Consider the following 16497-nt stretch of genomic DNA (forward strand, 5'->3'; position numbering starts at 1 on the left):
CAGGTCAATTTAGCAGGGTGGTGTGAGGGCCAAAAGAACAGCTAAAACAACATTTTTAGCCCAACAAATGTTACATACCCTATCAGGAGACCTCAAAGAACAGCGTGATATACTCTATACAACCATTCTATCACCCCTTTAAAGGTTTTTAGACTTTTTTAGGCTACTTATTTATATCAGTTTTTAAGATATGCTCTTCTAGCAATGTTAATGCCCAATTTAACCAAGATAATCTAGGTTTTTACTGTTTATTTATTAAGAATAACATTGTACCCTTTAAACGGTTGAGATCTGGAAAACCAGCAACATCGCTAAATAGACATTGGACGGGGAAAGACACAAGAGTATTGATATGAGAGACAGGTTTTAAACAAATCACCAGTTTGACACACTTATGTGAAAGAGACAACAAAGAAGAAAAATAGTTTGTCCTTATCGACATAAATGTAGTGATGTCACCAAATTCCTACTTTCAGATCTCAGAAATTATTTTGAAAGAAATGTCATGGTATACATTACTATCACAGTGGTCAAAACAGTAAAATGAAATCCCAAATTATAAACTGGAATTATCCTTTAATCAGTATGAGAATAAATAGCTGGGTAAACATTGCCCGTTTCTTGGCAAACTGCACCTCTAATAAGTATGGCACATATCTACCACATCTAGCATACTACTCTAAAAAGAAAAAAAGGATAATAAAACAATACTGTTTTCCATGAGAAAAAACCCAATACATTGGTGAGACGTGTTACAGTCATTAGATTACACCTGATTCCAGATTCTGAGGTAAGGGCTTTAACTCCACCTTTACTGCACAGTGGATGTGCATCTGACTCAGCTCGTAGTTTGAATGCTCTGCAGTATTCTCTTTGTCTTTACTGTGTTCACACTACAACTCAACTTCAATGTAAATGCATAATGGCTGCAGTATTTCAATTAATAATTCATAATTGCTGGACTCCTAATCAGATTGAGAGTGATTCCTCAAACATGTGGGGAATGTGGACATTTCCCCATAAGATTGCTGTGTAATTGAAGGCAGCTGCAGTGTAATGGCTGCAGAGCAAATAGTTTTCTGAGCATTATCAGACGTCTGGCTCGCTGATCTACACAACAGGTCTGTCATGTTATTTAAATGCTTGCGTTGAAATGCAGGCACAATCGTCTGGCTTTTGAATATTATTATTATTTTCTTTTACAAACATTAAATATTTTCTACCACAAGAGCTCAGTGTACAAAGGTAAAACTCACTCGCGCAAAACAAATACAATCATATGCTTGCGGTCCTCAGATGAAGAAAATAAAAAAGGCCCTATCTGATTAATCTCCTGGTCTAGGAACAGAAACAAAAAACAAGATTAACTCTTCCACCCTGTTCCTACTACCAAGATACCATGTCTAACTAAAACTGCATGGCAGCTCCAGAGGAGGAGCTCCAGTTCTGAGGGAAACAAAGGAATCAATAAGGCATCCTCTGGCTCCATCCAACTGCGCATGACTCATCAGACCTTGTTAAGACCTATTAGACAGCTAGACCATGGGCAAACAGTGGAGTATTCTCTAATGACGTGAAGAAAGAAAGAGGAGGGAGTTAGTGAAACAAGAGCCATGAAGAGAAGAAAGTAACAAAAGGAGTGAGAGAAGGAAAAACAGTGGAGTCTGGCTCCCCCTACTGGCTGTAAATTAAAATGACCCCCTTTAAATTGGCTGTGCCTGAAAAGAGCTTGAGATTGAAAGGCTCTTCAAACTAAATCCAAAGGGTGGCAAAAGAAACAGTAGCAGCAGTAGCAGGATCAGGGCTTTACAACAGGCATAAATTCCCAACCTGGAGAAAAACAGGAGCATTTGAAAACCAGGGGCCAGCACCGGCAAAGCTCACTGTAAACAACAGGTTTAAATCTTTCACAGACAGTCTTTTTCACGTTTTTTAATTCTCTGTGTTCCACTGTGATTTGGTCTTAGCCACTTTGTTCTGCATCATCATCTCTGTTCGGCAACAAAAGGCAAGTCTCTTGAAATCTTTTTTTGTTCATGTTGATTAACAGTCCCAGGCCAAGCAGAATAAAAAAGCCCTTTTTAGTCAGTCCATTCAGAGGCACAGCTTAATTGTTGTGCTCCCCTTTCACTATCTCTTGGACTAGAGAGACAGTCTTGGGGCCACTAAGCAAACTCTCGCAAAATGTTTCGGGCCACGTCAACTTTGTACTGGGCAATCATCAACGCCCGCTTCACATCCTCAAAGGAGTAACCCTCCCCCATCAGCTTGGCGATTTTGGCGTCCACGTTCTCTGACTCCAAGCTGTGGGGTTTGCCAGGCTGAATGTCTGGAGGGATATTCCTGGGCAGTGGCTTGGGCGGTCTGGCAGGGGCCTGCAAACAGTCCATCGATACTTGGAGAGAGAGAAGGGAATTCATGTCAGTGGAAGATACCCCTGGCACACAGGCAGACACTTGAGATTGTTATTAGTTATATAGTTATATTTACAGTGTTATACGCTTTGAAGTTATCTAATATAAAATCACGTAATGAAGTATTTGCCCTTTAAACTTTTGAAGTCTCTTGTGTTTATTATGGATTTTGTTCTATGCATCTATTGATGTAAAAGCTATCAGCAAGAGTTAGAAGGATGTTTATGAATGCATTTTAGCTTTTGTAATTTAGCATTCAATTTACATAAATCTACATTCATCATTCTACATACGTACTATTGTTACTATATAAAGTGTTGTACTATATTTAAGCTCTATGTGGAGAAAGTGAATGTTATGTATTTATGCCTTATTTTTATGCAGAGATGGCTTCTCAGTATCTAACACCATTTGCCAGCTGAAGGTTGCCAGCCAGCAGATGACTTCGGTCTAACACAGAGAAGATGCAGTGATACATGTGTATTACAACTATATTTTGTATTGTAATGTTTTTGTGAAAGTGAACTCGACCTCGACATGTTTTTCTAAGCCTTATGCGTGCATTTTCTCATGTAGTCATTTGCTGAGAAGGGGAGGTTACTACCTTGACTGGCTGGTAAATGGTTGTACTCCAGGCAGCCTCGGGAGCCTTTAACATGTTCTGTGTGTCGTCTGACTGGAGGCAGAGGAGCAGCACTGTTCAGCATGTCGAGCACTGTGTCTAGACCACAGACAATACAGAGCATTCAGGTAAAGGTGCCTGTTGCTATCTGTCAGTCACAAAGTAATGCTGTGTACTGTGTGAATATTCCACAATTCGGTGAGCATAATAAAGACTTCCACCGCGAGAGACAACCATTAGACTAGCACAACACCATAGGAGATGCACTAAATGTATGTTTCAAACATTTTCCAAAATTTTTCGGAACAAAATGAGTTTGCCAGCTCACCGGGGGTTAACAACAAGTGCTCATGTCCAGAGGAGGGCCTGTGTGGCCGTTGGATGATAGAGGAGGACGTGGAGGAGGTGCAGAATGCGGACGGAGAAGAGGAGGAGAGGTCGGTGAAGCTGTGTCTCACCGGTGGAGGAGGAGGCTGAGACGAAGGTCGGCTGCCGAAGAGGTTTTGTAAGGCTGAAACACAACAAAACCACAGACAAGACTGAACTCTCTGCTCTGATTCACAATTTATACTTAGAGCACACAAGAGGTGGCTGATGCTGCAAAGAGCAGCTGACATGGCTCCCTGAAGAGAAAAGCTAAGAGAGGATATTTCTGAGAGGGGACTTCACAGGAGGAAGGGGACTGGGACAGGAGGAATAAGATAGCTTAAAAAACTTGTTGTGGGTAGTCCAGGTTACCAGAACGCAGACGTTGACGGTGATAACAAGACATCCAACATACTTATTAGCCTATAACTATATCTGAAGCATAGTATTTGTTTATAGCATTAAAGCTGTTTCATGCTTCTTGCTTTCAGCGCAGTCAGCGAGGTGGGCGATATGGCGCAAACATGGCTAGGACATGGCCTGGACCTCCAATATTTTGTAACATTGCATAAACCGTGTTGCAATGACTTGCAACAGGAGAGAAGAAGTCCATTCTTTAAGCCGTTCTGGCCTCAAGGAGTATGAAAAACCAGACGGTTAGCGGCAAGCATGCGCGCCGTCCGCTGCTCCCGGACCGCACTGAATGCAAGAACCATAAAACAACTTTTACAGTAGCACAATACATTCCAATTCAAATGAGGACAATGTGAACTCTGCTGTGTTCGGGGTTGGCTACCTTGTGGGGGCAGCAGAATGTCATAGTCGGAGGGTGTCTTGTTGGTGTTGAAGGGGCAAAGGGGGTATGTGCCACCTGCGAGATCAACCCCTAACCGACTCGGAGTGTCCACCTGAGGAATAAAAGCAAAGAATACATTTTTTAAATGAACAACAAAGAATTCTGACGATGGAATTAGATGTTGTTTTGAACTTTTACCTGATTCAAGATTTATTATAATGTTTAATATCCTCATATTAGGCAGAATAAGACAGACCACTCTACTGGTATCAAGTAACAAAGGAAATATAAGCTGTAGTCTTCAGAAAATAGATTAATAGCTTGTGATGTTTGAGCTCTGCTGGTTTCAGGACTCACCAGGCTCTGGGGGTTGGGGCTTCTTCTCATCAGTGGAGGGCTCTGGAGAGCTGTTCTCCAAATGCCTGAATGAGAGGATATATGTTTGGTTCTCAGCAGCCTAATTAACCTAATGGACCCATCATTGCTGTATCACCATAGCAACTTTAATACATTGAAAGACGGCCAGTACCTGTTGGGTACAGAGATGCAGATGGGAGCCTGGCTCAAGCAGAGGTTGGATGACGGGATCTGATAGTCATCCTCCACCCTCTCTGTCACGCTGCGTTGTTGTTCTATCACAGGCCTGCTGAAAGGGTTGGAGGGTCTGTAAAGATGACCATCAACCCAAACTTCATTAGTGTCACAAATAGAGTTATACATTCAAACTGCAATTACTGATATTTTCACAGTCCCATTAGGAGGAAGATTGTAGTCCTGAGTTGTTTTTTCACATTCACAAGTCAAGTCAAAGTAATATGCTTTCATGCTTGTAACATTTAAAGGTACACAGCAGTCAAAAAGTGCAACTGAAAAGATGTGTCACTGTAAATACAGCCCATGAAATGCTGATAGATCTCAATTCTCAACACTCTGAGATATCAAATATGAGTTGATATAGACACTGAGAGCCACTTGACAGGACAGGTTTTGGGATAAATGTGTGGGATAAATATCCATCACTGTCCAGCCCTGTAATTAGTGTGGTATTGCTGTTCCCACATGTGTGTGAGCTGACTTTTTCATCCCAGGTCATTTGAAAAAACAAGTGCAGGACTTGTTTGTCAGTAGACTTGGACCCCCATGCTCCGCTCGCTTTAATTCTGCCCAGCATCAAGAAACTATGTGCAAAACAACACTTCCACATGTCCCAACAAGATGGGATAACCATTAGTTTTTTTTTTGTTTTGTCTTTGTACACTCAGTAGGCTAATTGTACCTTGATAGAACATTAAAGAAGTACTAAAGAAAACTGAGTTCTTAGACCTCCTGTCAGTGTTGACATGTATGTGTGTTGTATTGTGTGTGTTGTTTAAGATTTATAAAAAGGTAAATAAGCGGTTTTAAAATGTTAGGAACCATTGGTATAAATATTGGAGAAGCATGCTTGTGGACTAAAGATGTATGTTGTAATCTCCTTCTACTGTAAATTGTTGGGAAAATGTGAGTCTGAGGTGAGCCACACCTTCACCTATCTGATTACTGCCCAGGTACCCTTGAGCAAAACAGAAAGCCAGGACGGTAGCTTCTTAGGAGTGGTTGTACTACAGCGGACTCCACCCTGCTGGCTGTGTTTACCTACCTAACAATATGTTACAGTACAATGTTATTGTGTTGCAAAGGTACAAAGTACACTAACTGCTGTGTCTTCTGTGGGTAATGAATAAACAAGGCAGCAGTGAAGGAACTGTCTACTCAAGAATGATGGAGGAATTGCTCTAACCAATCAGTTACAAGAAACACTGAGCTTACTGTCCCAACATAACCATTGTTCCATATTAAACATGATCATGGAAACTAATCCAAAAGATGCAGTAATTACCAAATAAACAATCAGGTTTAGGCGACTTCTTTTAGGATTACAGTAAATGGTGGTCTTCATATAGTTATAAAAACATGCATATCACATTGAGTGCGCAGAATCATCTACAGCTCAACGTGACAAAGACTAAGGAGCTGGTGGTGGATCTAAGGAGAGCCAAGGCAGCAGTGAGCCCTGTTTCCATCCAGGGGTCAGTGCGGACATTGGGGAGGACTACAAATACCTGGGAGTGCACTTGGACAATAAACTGGACTGGGCCAAGAACACTCAAGCCCTCTACAGGAAGGGCCAAAGCAGTCTCCATTTTCTGAGGAGGCTGAGGTCCTTCAACATCTGCAGGAAAATGCTGAGGATGTTTTATGAGTCTGTGGTGGCCAGTGCTATCCTGTTTGCAGTTGCATGCTGGGGCAGCAGGCTGAGGGCAGCGGACGCCAAAAGACTCAACAAACTGATCCGAAAGGCCATTGACGTTGTGGGGGTGGATCTGGACTCTCTGTCGGGTGTGTCAGAGAGGGGGATGCTGTCCAAACTACATGCCGTCTTGGACAATGTACCGCACCCACTCCATGGCTTGCTGCTAAATCACAGGAGCACTTTCAGTGATAGACTCATTCTACCAAAATGCACCACAGAGTGCCACAGGAAGTCATTCCTGGCTGTGGCCATCAAACTTTATAACTCCTCCCTCTATGTGTCTGACACACAGACACTTAGAGAGGTTGAAACTGGACATTATTATCTGTTTTGTGCAATAACACTGGCTGTAAATACTGTACATATACACACTCCTTATATATCTTTATTTATATTTCTACTCTAATATTTATACTATTTGTGCAACTGCAACACAGAGTTTCCCTCCGGGGATCAATAAAGTATTTCTGATTCTGATTCTGATGTGCGTGATCCTGTGAACATAACATATCCTTGCAAAATGCAAATCAATGTGCCAGTCAGCTGCAGTCATTAGCGTAAAAGAAATGTGTCACTCTAACAACCTCATAATATTTTACAACACTGAATTGTTTTCAGCTGAACCAGAACTTCCACTTCAAGCTTAAGCTTCATCAGAAGTGACAGCTCCATCCCCTGCCTCCACTTTAGCCTGATACACAGAAATACCTAATCTAATTCTGGCTGCAGCTAAAAGGCTATTAGATGTTCAGCCATCCTTTTTCAAAGCTGTTTCTAACCAGGACTTTTCCCTAAGGCTACTAGACATCACTGGTAGAAGGTTCCTGAGTCTGAAACCACAGAGAAAAGGAAGGAAGAGGTTTATGTCTAGGTCTATGTAATACTCACTTGTGGCTACTTGCAAGGGTGGACTGCATTGGTGAGTGCCTTGAGGGAAGGATGTCATACTCATCGCTGACTTGCACACTATTAGAGAAGGGCTGCAAACACAAGAGAAGGTAGATATTATAAAAAACACAAAGGAACTACTGAAAATGTTAATGTCAAAAATTGGGCCCATGATCTGTTATTATTTGTTAAATACACTATATATACTAGTGATGCTAATGTTGTATGCAAATAGAATGAAAAAAGGGTTGGGAGAGATTCGGGCAGGTTGTCCTGTCAGATGGCACCATTTCAGAATGCGCTATCTGCTTGAGTTGTGAGGCATTACACTCATTTATTGGCCTTTAGACAGGTACTATATTCAAACTTTAAAATGCTCAGTCCTTGTCTCTCTTTAGTCCTAACAATTGTGCTACTACGTAAGTTGGATGCATACAGTTGGCAGGTTTGGGTGGTTAATTAAGACATATTTTGGGGGCTGGGTGGTCGGTATTGGCTTGCATAACAGGTTGGGTGGGTGCAGGTATTAAAAAACCCTGACCCGCCCATCATGAATATATATTTTTCACGTAAATGCTGATAGACATGATAGACATATTCTGTGACTAAGGTGTATTAATCCCATGCAAAACATAATCAGCATTCACAGGGATGGCATGACCTGTGAATCTTAACCTGCCTGATTACCCACCAGGTAGTAAAGTGCGGTTACAGCCAGACCAAACACCACCGAAAGCAATGTGACCGCCCAAAGAACAGAGGACAGCGAGAGCTATAGCACTTATTTTACTGTCAGAGCTGAGACCCTAAGTGTTTCTTTACGTTTCCCCTCCCCTGTGTGTTCCTGTCTGTGTATTGTGGGCAGGGTGCTCCTCTGCTCTCTCCTGGGTCCCAATAACTTTTGATCATCCACAACTGCTTTTCATCAGATCGACAGTTTGTTCAGCTACCATGGTAGTTACACTTCAAGCCCTTCCTTGTTCCAAATGTTGCGTTCCAGACAGTTTTTACGACTTCAAGTCACGTCTCACGACTTGGTAGCATTCCACGCAAAGACACCACAAACCCTTCTAGCTAGCGTTAGTGTTAGATAGCGTTAGCATTAGCTAGTGGCCTAAGGTGACCAGATTTCTTAGACAAAATCCGGGGACATTTTCAGCTCAGAAGCGTATAAACCTCCAAAACAAGTAATGTTTTTACTTTTGTAAAACTTAAAACAGGGACACTAGACCTAGAGCTGTTCTCATTAGGGGCTGAGCCCCCCCCCCAGGTCTGATCCTAGACCCCCCCTGCTGCTGCTTCCTACTCCACTACACCTCAGAGGGGAATGTTTCAAGATAGAAAGTCCTCATACTTCAAGATAAAAAGTCCTAATATTTCAAGATAGAAAGTCTTAATATTTCAAGATAAAAAATCCTAATACTTCAAGATAAAAAATCCTAATACTTCAAGATAAAAAGTCCTAATATTTCATGATAGAAAGTCTTAATATTTCAAAATAGAAAGTCCTAATAGTCCTAATATTTCAAGCTAGAAAGTCCTAATATTTCAAGATAGAAAGTCTTAATATTTCAAGATAGAAAGTCTCAATATTTCATAATGTTGTAATTACTGACCTACATTTATCTGACAGCTTTTGCTTTATTGCTCAAGGCTTGTTTTTGCAACAGCTCATTGAGAATCAGATACAATAAAAACTACTGAGGACATATTTTCCTTTGACATTGATGGAGTATTAAACAAGATTGCTGCAGTCGGCAGAAACAAGCTACAGTGGAAGTTAACAGGATAATTGTCCAGCTTGTATTTACGTTCATAAAAGTGCTTGTTTTGCTGCTAACAGACTCAGATTAATATTCTAAGAGTCTGACAACATTATGGGAAGGATTTCTAAGGAGGTCGACCTTTCTGTTAAAGATTAAGATCCTTTTTTAAACATAAAAGTCCGCAAAATTGCGTTGGCTAAACCCACCAGACTCCATGTACATAATCAGTGATTTTAGCATCGTAAAACCCGGTTTTCTAAAACCTCTCTGAGCTTGTCTGGAGTGACTATTGGCTCCGTTTTGTCAGTATTTTCTTTCTTTCATTCCAATTTCGGGTCCGTCAGTCACAGTGGAAACCGGGGACATTTCCGGGGACAGATCCAGCCGGGGACAGGTCGCCAAAATCGGGGACTGTCCCCGGAAACCGGGGACTGTCCCCGGAAACCGGGGACGTCTGGTCACCCTATAGTGGCCACCTAACGTTGACATTAGCTACCGCTAGCTGATACTAGAATTTCTTGTCGTTGACATATTTTGGGGTTCATTTAATAAACCTAACCTGTAGTAGTACACGATTCTATGTGTATTGTTTGGAAATGTGGAATTACTTTACATTGCCTATTTATACAATTTCTCACGGCGTCTGTACAGCATCAACAGGGGTCACCATTGTTGTTATTGTGTGTGTGACGTCAAAGCTGTAACTGGGAGTACAACTAACTTGCACGAGTTCATGAGTAGTAGGTTTGACTGCCAATCCAGGGCACTTTCACGGGTAGAAGGTTGTGAAAACACGAGTTACGGGTTGCCTGGAGTGCAGCATAAGTTTTGGAGTCTTTTTCTTAAGTGTGTTTGTGCTTCATCTAACCCAGAGGTGGGTCTGAATGCAGCCGCAGTGGTAGATTGTAGGTCATTGGTTTATGTAGACAAGAAAGACATCCAAGAAACAAGTAAGCCCATTAGTTTTGTTTCTGTTGTTTTTTTGCACAGTGACTTTACTTACTGCTGTGCTGTCAAGGGGCCTCATTTATTAAAAGCTGTTACAGCAGAGTGAAATTTGCATAATTCCTCGCAAAAGTCGGGATTTACAAAGAATTTCCATGAGTAAAAATGTGCCCAGTTTTCCGCAACCTTTTGACCATGTGTGTGATGGTGCATAACACTCCCAAGGCTGCGTTTTAGTGATCTCTGATGGTAACACAAAATATCACATGGATAAAGTACTCTGGATGCAGAGCGCACAGACTCCATCAAAAACACCTGTGCCCGTGTGGTGTTCATATTTTTGTTACACAGCCATTCCCGAGTATGGTGGACCCACCCCATTATTAGGCTTTCAAATCAATACAGACATCATTTATGAAAAAATACTTAACTTAACTTCACTTTAGCTCAATTACCAATGATATACAGTTTACTGTACATCATTTATGGTTCATATTTGCCTATTTACCCATTTAAGATCACATTATGATCATATAATCATTTTCATTCAATTTTTTAACATTAGTGGTGGTATTTTTGGAAACTTAAACAGAGTACTTGAAATGTAACAATTTTGTAATTTTGAGTGGTAGTAATAGCATATAGCAGGAGCAGAGAGAAAACATTTTCGCACACAGATACATAACTCTCAGACACGCACACATACTGTACAGACACACAACAGGCCCATTAAGGAAGAGGACACAGTTAAGTTTCATAGCAAATACAATTATTACACTCGAGACCCAAACACCTCTTCTGTTTTAGTTATGTGTAGGGAGAGGGTGTACCGTGTGCAGTCATTGAAAATAGGTTAATTTGTATATTCTTCACAGAAAATGAGCCAAGGCCAATGAGTTTGAGTTAGAAGGCATTATAAATAGCATAATTTTTCTTTTAGCAAACATTAAAAACGTGTCCCACAGACCCGAACACCACACAAGGATTAATTACATTGATGACTAGAATTGACTCCAATCCACTACCGGTTTATTGGACTTAATTAATCTATCGGGACAATAAATAAATAGATTAAATTGATTGATTGATATGAACCTTTTTAGGACAAATATAGGACGGCCTTGGGAGGAGCGGGAGGCTTGTGCACGACCGCATAAGGTAACGCACGTCTGTATTTATAAGGAGAAAAGTCTGTACAGGTGTGCGACGCATGGTGGTACAAATCAGAATGTTGTTTTTGCATACGATTCAGAAAAACTGAATACACAGAGTTTTATAAATGAGGCCCTTGGTTGTTCTGTCAAAAGAATGGCTTTGCTTTTCGGTTTTTAAAGTAGAATTGAACTTACTTTTTGGTAAATTCTTAAAACATTTTTCCATTATTGTGACTTTAAGTCATTGAACTGTGCATAGATAGATTGTTTATTGTCCAACATCTGTACAAACTGTACACCTTGGCAAAATAGGCAGCCATACCTGAGGTTTACCTAGCTAAAGATTAATTTGACATAGTTCACAGTTACAGTAAATGTTTTTCTACCAGCGAGAAATCACTCAATGGATGTTGAATTTCTCTAAAAGATTGAGTTGGTACAAATGGTTTACGCCATTGAAGTAACAAATTATGGTAAAATTGACCAATAAAAGTGAATGGAAGTATGTTTCCCACCAAACAAGTTTTACAGAAAATTAAATTAACTTCATCATCATTTATTATCTCAGCTCACAACTGACAATTCCTAAGCCAACACACCAGCTGATGGCTCAGCTGATTCCCTCTTAAGCATATGATAAGATTTCCAAATACAATGCTCTATTTAAACTGCTTTTCCCAGCCAACTTGCTGCATCTCTGCAAGCGCTTGCAACCCACCTCCACCTCCTTTTAAATTTACATTTATCTTGTCTGACTTAATCAATGATCTTGCACTGCTGCTATACCCGCTTAAAGCCTTCCATGCATGCACATGGAAGGGCAGGTAGGTTTGCTCTCTGCCTCATGCTTCCCAAGTATGCACGTGGAAGTGTGGGGAGGCCACGGAACAGAGCCATCCCGCCAAATACATATTGCAGATGAATTAATCTATTTATTGACAAAGTGGCCTGGACTGAACTTAGTTTAGTGTGTTTGAAGATAATACAGCTGGGGCAGGAATGGCATTAGTTTTGCAGGTATTTGGACAAAGTAATGGGCAAATTAAAATTTTGACCTAATGACAAAAAGTCAGAGCATCACCAAAGTGATTCCTATTCATCCTGAGAGAAAGATGTACGTCATTAAAATAACATTTCATAACAATCCATCAATCCAACTGCTGTAGAGACATTTAATTTAAAACCACAAGTGGCATACTGTCATGTCATTTGACAGCAGCATAGTTTGAGAGAGTAATGTTGTGGGATGGGACGGGAGATGCTGAAAATTGTATTTGCAAATACATTTAAAAAACACAAGTGGTGCTAGAGGAAGAGGCAAAGGATGTCCCAAGTCAGGATTTTTAAGAACCATGAATGTCTCTCTCTCTCTCTATATATATATATATACTCACCTATAGGATTATTAGGAACACCATACTAATACTGTGTTTGACCCCCTTTCACCTTCAGAACTGCCTTAATTCTATGTGGCACTGATTCAACAAGGTGCTGAAAGCATTCTTTAGACATGTTGGCCCATATTGATAGGATAGCATCTTGGAGTTGATGGAGATTTTTGGGATGCACATCCAGGGCACAACAACCCGTTCCACCACATCCCAAAGATGCTCTATTGGGTTGAGATCTGGTGACTGTGGGGGCCATTTTAGTACAGTGAACTCATTGTCATGTTCAAGAAACCAATTTGAAATGATTGGAGCTTTGTGACATGGTGCATTATCCTGCTGGAAGTAGCTATCAGAAGATGGGTACATGGTGGCCATAAAGGGATGGACATGGTCTGAAACAATGCTCAGGTAGGCCGTGGCATTTAAACGATGCCCATCTGGCACTAAGGGGTCTAAAGTGTGCCAAGAAAACATCCCCAACACCATTACTGAAGGTGAAAGGGGGTCAAACACAGTATTAGTATGGTGTTCCTAATAATCCTATAGGTGAGTATATATATATATATATATATATATATATATTTTTTTTTTTTTTTTTTTTCTCCAGTCTTCAACTGTCCAATTTTGGTGAGCTCTTGCAAACTGTAGCCTATTTTTCCTATTTGTAGTGGAGATGAGTGGTACCCGGTGGGGTCTTCTGCTGTTGTAGCCCATCCGCCTCAAGGTTGTGCGTGTTGTGGCATCACAAATGCTTTGCTGCATACCTTGGGGGTAACGAGTGGTTATTTCAGTCAAAGATGCTCTTCTATCAGCTTGAAACAGTCGGCCCATTCTCCTCTGACCTCTAGCATCATCAAGGCATTTTCGCCCACAAGACTGCCGCATACTGGATGTTTTTCCCTTTTCACACCATTCTTTGTAAACCCTAGAAATGGTTGTGCGTGAAAATCCCAGTAACTGAGCCGATTGTGTAATACTCAGACCGGCTCGTCTGTCACCAACAACCATGCCACGCTCAAAATTGCTTAAATCACCTTTCTTTCCCATTCTGACATTCAGTTTGGAGTTCAGGCAATTGTCTTGACCAGGACCACACCCCTAAATGCATTGAAGCTACTGCCATGTGATTGGTTGATTACATAATTGCATTAATGAGAAATTGAACAGGTGTTCCTAATAATTCTTTAGGTGAGTGTATATATATATATTTTTTTATTTTTATTTTTTATTGAGGAAACAAAAAACAAAGTAGACTTTCCGTATTTACTCTAATTTATTAACCTACTTTTTGTGTGTGGCATTTTGAGGCCTTTATCATGACAGGACAGCTTAGACGTGAAGAGGAGAGAGACGGAAGTGACATGCAGAAAAGGGCCACAGGTCAGAGTCAAACTGCGGCCGCTGCGTTGAGGACTGAGCCTCTGTATATGGGTGCGTGCTCTACCAGGTGAACTATCCAGGCGCCCCAACCTACATTTTTCAACTGAAATCTAAGCCCTACCTTGGAGCTTTCTGAGGTTCCTGCCACCTCCATTCTTTGATGTGATCTCCCAAATCCAGCAGATGGACAACTGAGTGGTCTTCCGTTCAGGTGAGAGGGGCCGGTGGGTTCCAACTGGAGCGGGTGCTCAGATCCAGTCCTGTGGACATCTGCAAAGTGGCTGTCTTTGGGACACCTTGTGTCAAGGGGCATCTGGGAGTCTGAGAGTGTGCCGTAGAAGATAAGAGGGAGATGACAAGGCAGATGAACTGCCGAGCCAAGAATGGCGCGACTCTGGCGGAATGGGAGGAGGACGCTCAGGGGGAGGCGGTGGAGGTGGGTCTCTCTGAGGAGGAGGTGGGGCTGGGAGAGGCTTGTCCTGCTTCCTGGACCATGCCTGGCGAAGACTAGAGAGGTGGAGACATATAGTATGTTCATTAAAATGACAGAAGATTCAATCTAAATAATTCTAGACTCATTCTAAATCAAACACTTTTTTATGTTTAATTGTTGTTTGTTAGGAGAATTCAGGAAGGCTGACGAGCACTTTGTGGAAAGAAACCTAGAATGGGGATCTAAATAAACGGAGAGTGTTTAGGAAAGATACCTATGTTTTTGGCGCTCAGTATGATCACAGCACTTCACATCATGTTAGCGCTGCCAAATAAAAAGTGAAACATGAAACCTTATCCTTAACGTTGGCTTTGACCTGGTGTGAAAACATTCAACCTCTACCAGTAAGTAAGAATAACTAACAATTGTGACATAACATGATTTCTGGGTAATAAATTATTTCACAAATTCCAACATTTGTGATCAAAGGGATTTATAGTGCAACCTAGTGTGCTGTAAACATTTTCACACTTCTAAACATGCTTTTATATGACCCATTTTTTAAAATCTGGGGAATGCTTTGACTGACCTTCGGGGAGCCAGTGGGACTGGCAGATGGGGAGCGAATGGCACCTTTCTGGATGAGGTCAAGTCGTGGTGGGACGGGGGGAAGGCCGAGGTGCTGGATGCAGTGGCTGGGGTCTCCTCCGTGGACCTTCTGTGTTGGCTGACCGGTGAAGAGTTGGGAGACCACCATGGGCGAGTTCTGACGCTCTGCACAGTGCTGAGAGGAAAGTATTAATAATATAAGGGTGTAAAGTAAAAGTAAAATTCTGGACCTAAGTAAAAAAATAAAAGTAAAAACCCTACACTTTTCTTCTACAATTTAAAAATAGTTATGATTAATTAATGATTTATTAAATTTCTTACAACTTCAAAATGCTCTTAAATTTAAACAACCAGTGTGCACTATTTTACCTTTAAATAACAACTTAAAAATATTTTGATGCTATGGCCTACTACTTAGGACGGAGCCCCACTGGGGTCAGCTGAAAAAAAAACTAAACGTGGCGCACAGAATACAAACTGTTCCCTCGGTTTAATAAACTTTTGACAACAATTCATAATCCGTTCTCTTGGTTTATAAACGTGAGCAAAGTTAAAAAGATATTCACAGATTAAACTTATGGGATCAATTACTCTACAGCGAATTATATTAAATCACAATATCACCTAACATAGTAAGATTAACAACGAGCTACAAACTAATATTCATCAAAATGAGCCGTCCTCCAACCTGGAGAAATAAGACTGGTCTCTAGCAGCAGCCAGGGGTGCTATAAACACAACATCGACACAAAAATATCTATTAATTTAATGATTACATAAGGTAATGTCTCCAAACTTATTTTTTAACAGTAAGTGCTGTAGTATAACTAGGAGGAGACATGTTATAATTGAGATAAGTTTGGAGACACTTTGCGGTGGCCCAGTTACAGCGTTCTCGCTCAACACTGGACCAATTTCAATGATTTTTGTTACTTAGACACCAATGCATGTGGGAAAGGGACCAGGTGAAATATACCAAAATTACACTTTTAGTGTAATTCTTAGAATTAAATAAATACGCCCCGGAGTTTCCCTTCTATTAACAAACAACTTAAAGAAATGGCAAATCTAATTTATTTAACACCGTAAACGTACGTATCAATAGAACTACAGCTAGTACAAAAAGTCTTCACCTTCCTGATTTGGCCAGTCCATTCATGACCAGGCAGTCCTCTCGGTCTTCCTCATCATCCAGCTCCAGCATTGGGCAGCTGTGCTGGTCCAGGAAGAAGCACTTGGTACCCTCATTTCGTGGGTCAAAGGGATCGACAATGATGGGCTCTGTGCCTTTGATCTCACAACGACGAACGGACAACCCTGACCATCCGATCCTGGAACAGATAAGGGAAAGTGTTTAAACACCCACAATATACACAGACCAGGTGCGATGGTTGCATGCGTAACCCCACATACGTTTTTAAATCTAATGATTGGATGAGC

The 16497-nt window shown here is 41.1% G+C and overlaps 1 pseudogene; it reads right to left on the bottom strand.

The window, feature by feature from the left end:
* Window positions 1-556: 556 nt before the first annotated feature.
* LOC116677192 (E3 ubiquitin-protein ligase CBL-B-like) lies at window positions 557-16388 on the bottom strand (annotated as a pseudogene).
* Between the last annotated feature and the right edge of the window lie 109 nt (window positions 16389-16497).

This window comes from Etheostoma spectabile, unplaced genomic scaffold, assembly GCF_008692095.1.
Source record: "Etheostoma spectabile isolate EspeVRDwgs_2016 unplaced genomic scaffold, UIUC_Espe_1.0 scaffold00004550, whole genome shotgun sequence".
Taxonomy (NCBI): Eukaryota; Metazoa; Chordata; class Actinopteri; order Perciformes; family Percidae; genus Etheostoma; species Etheostoma spectabile.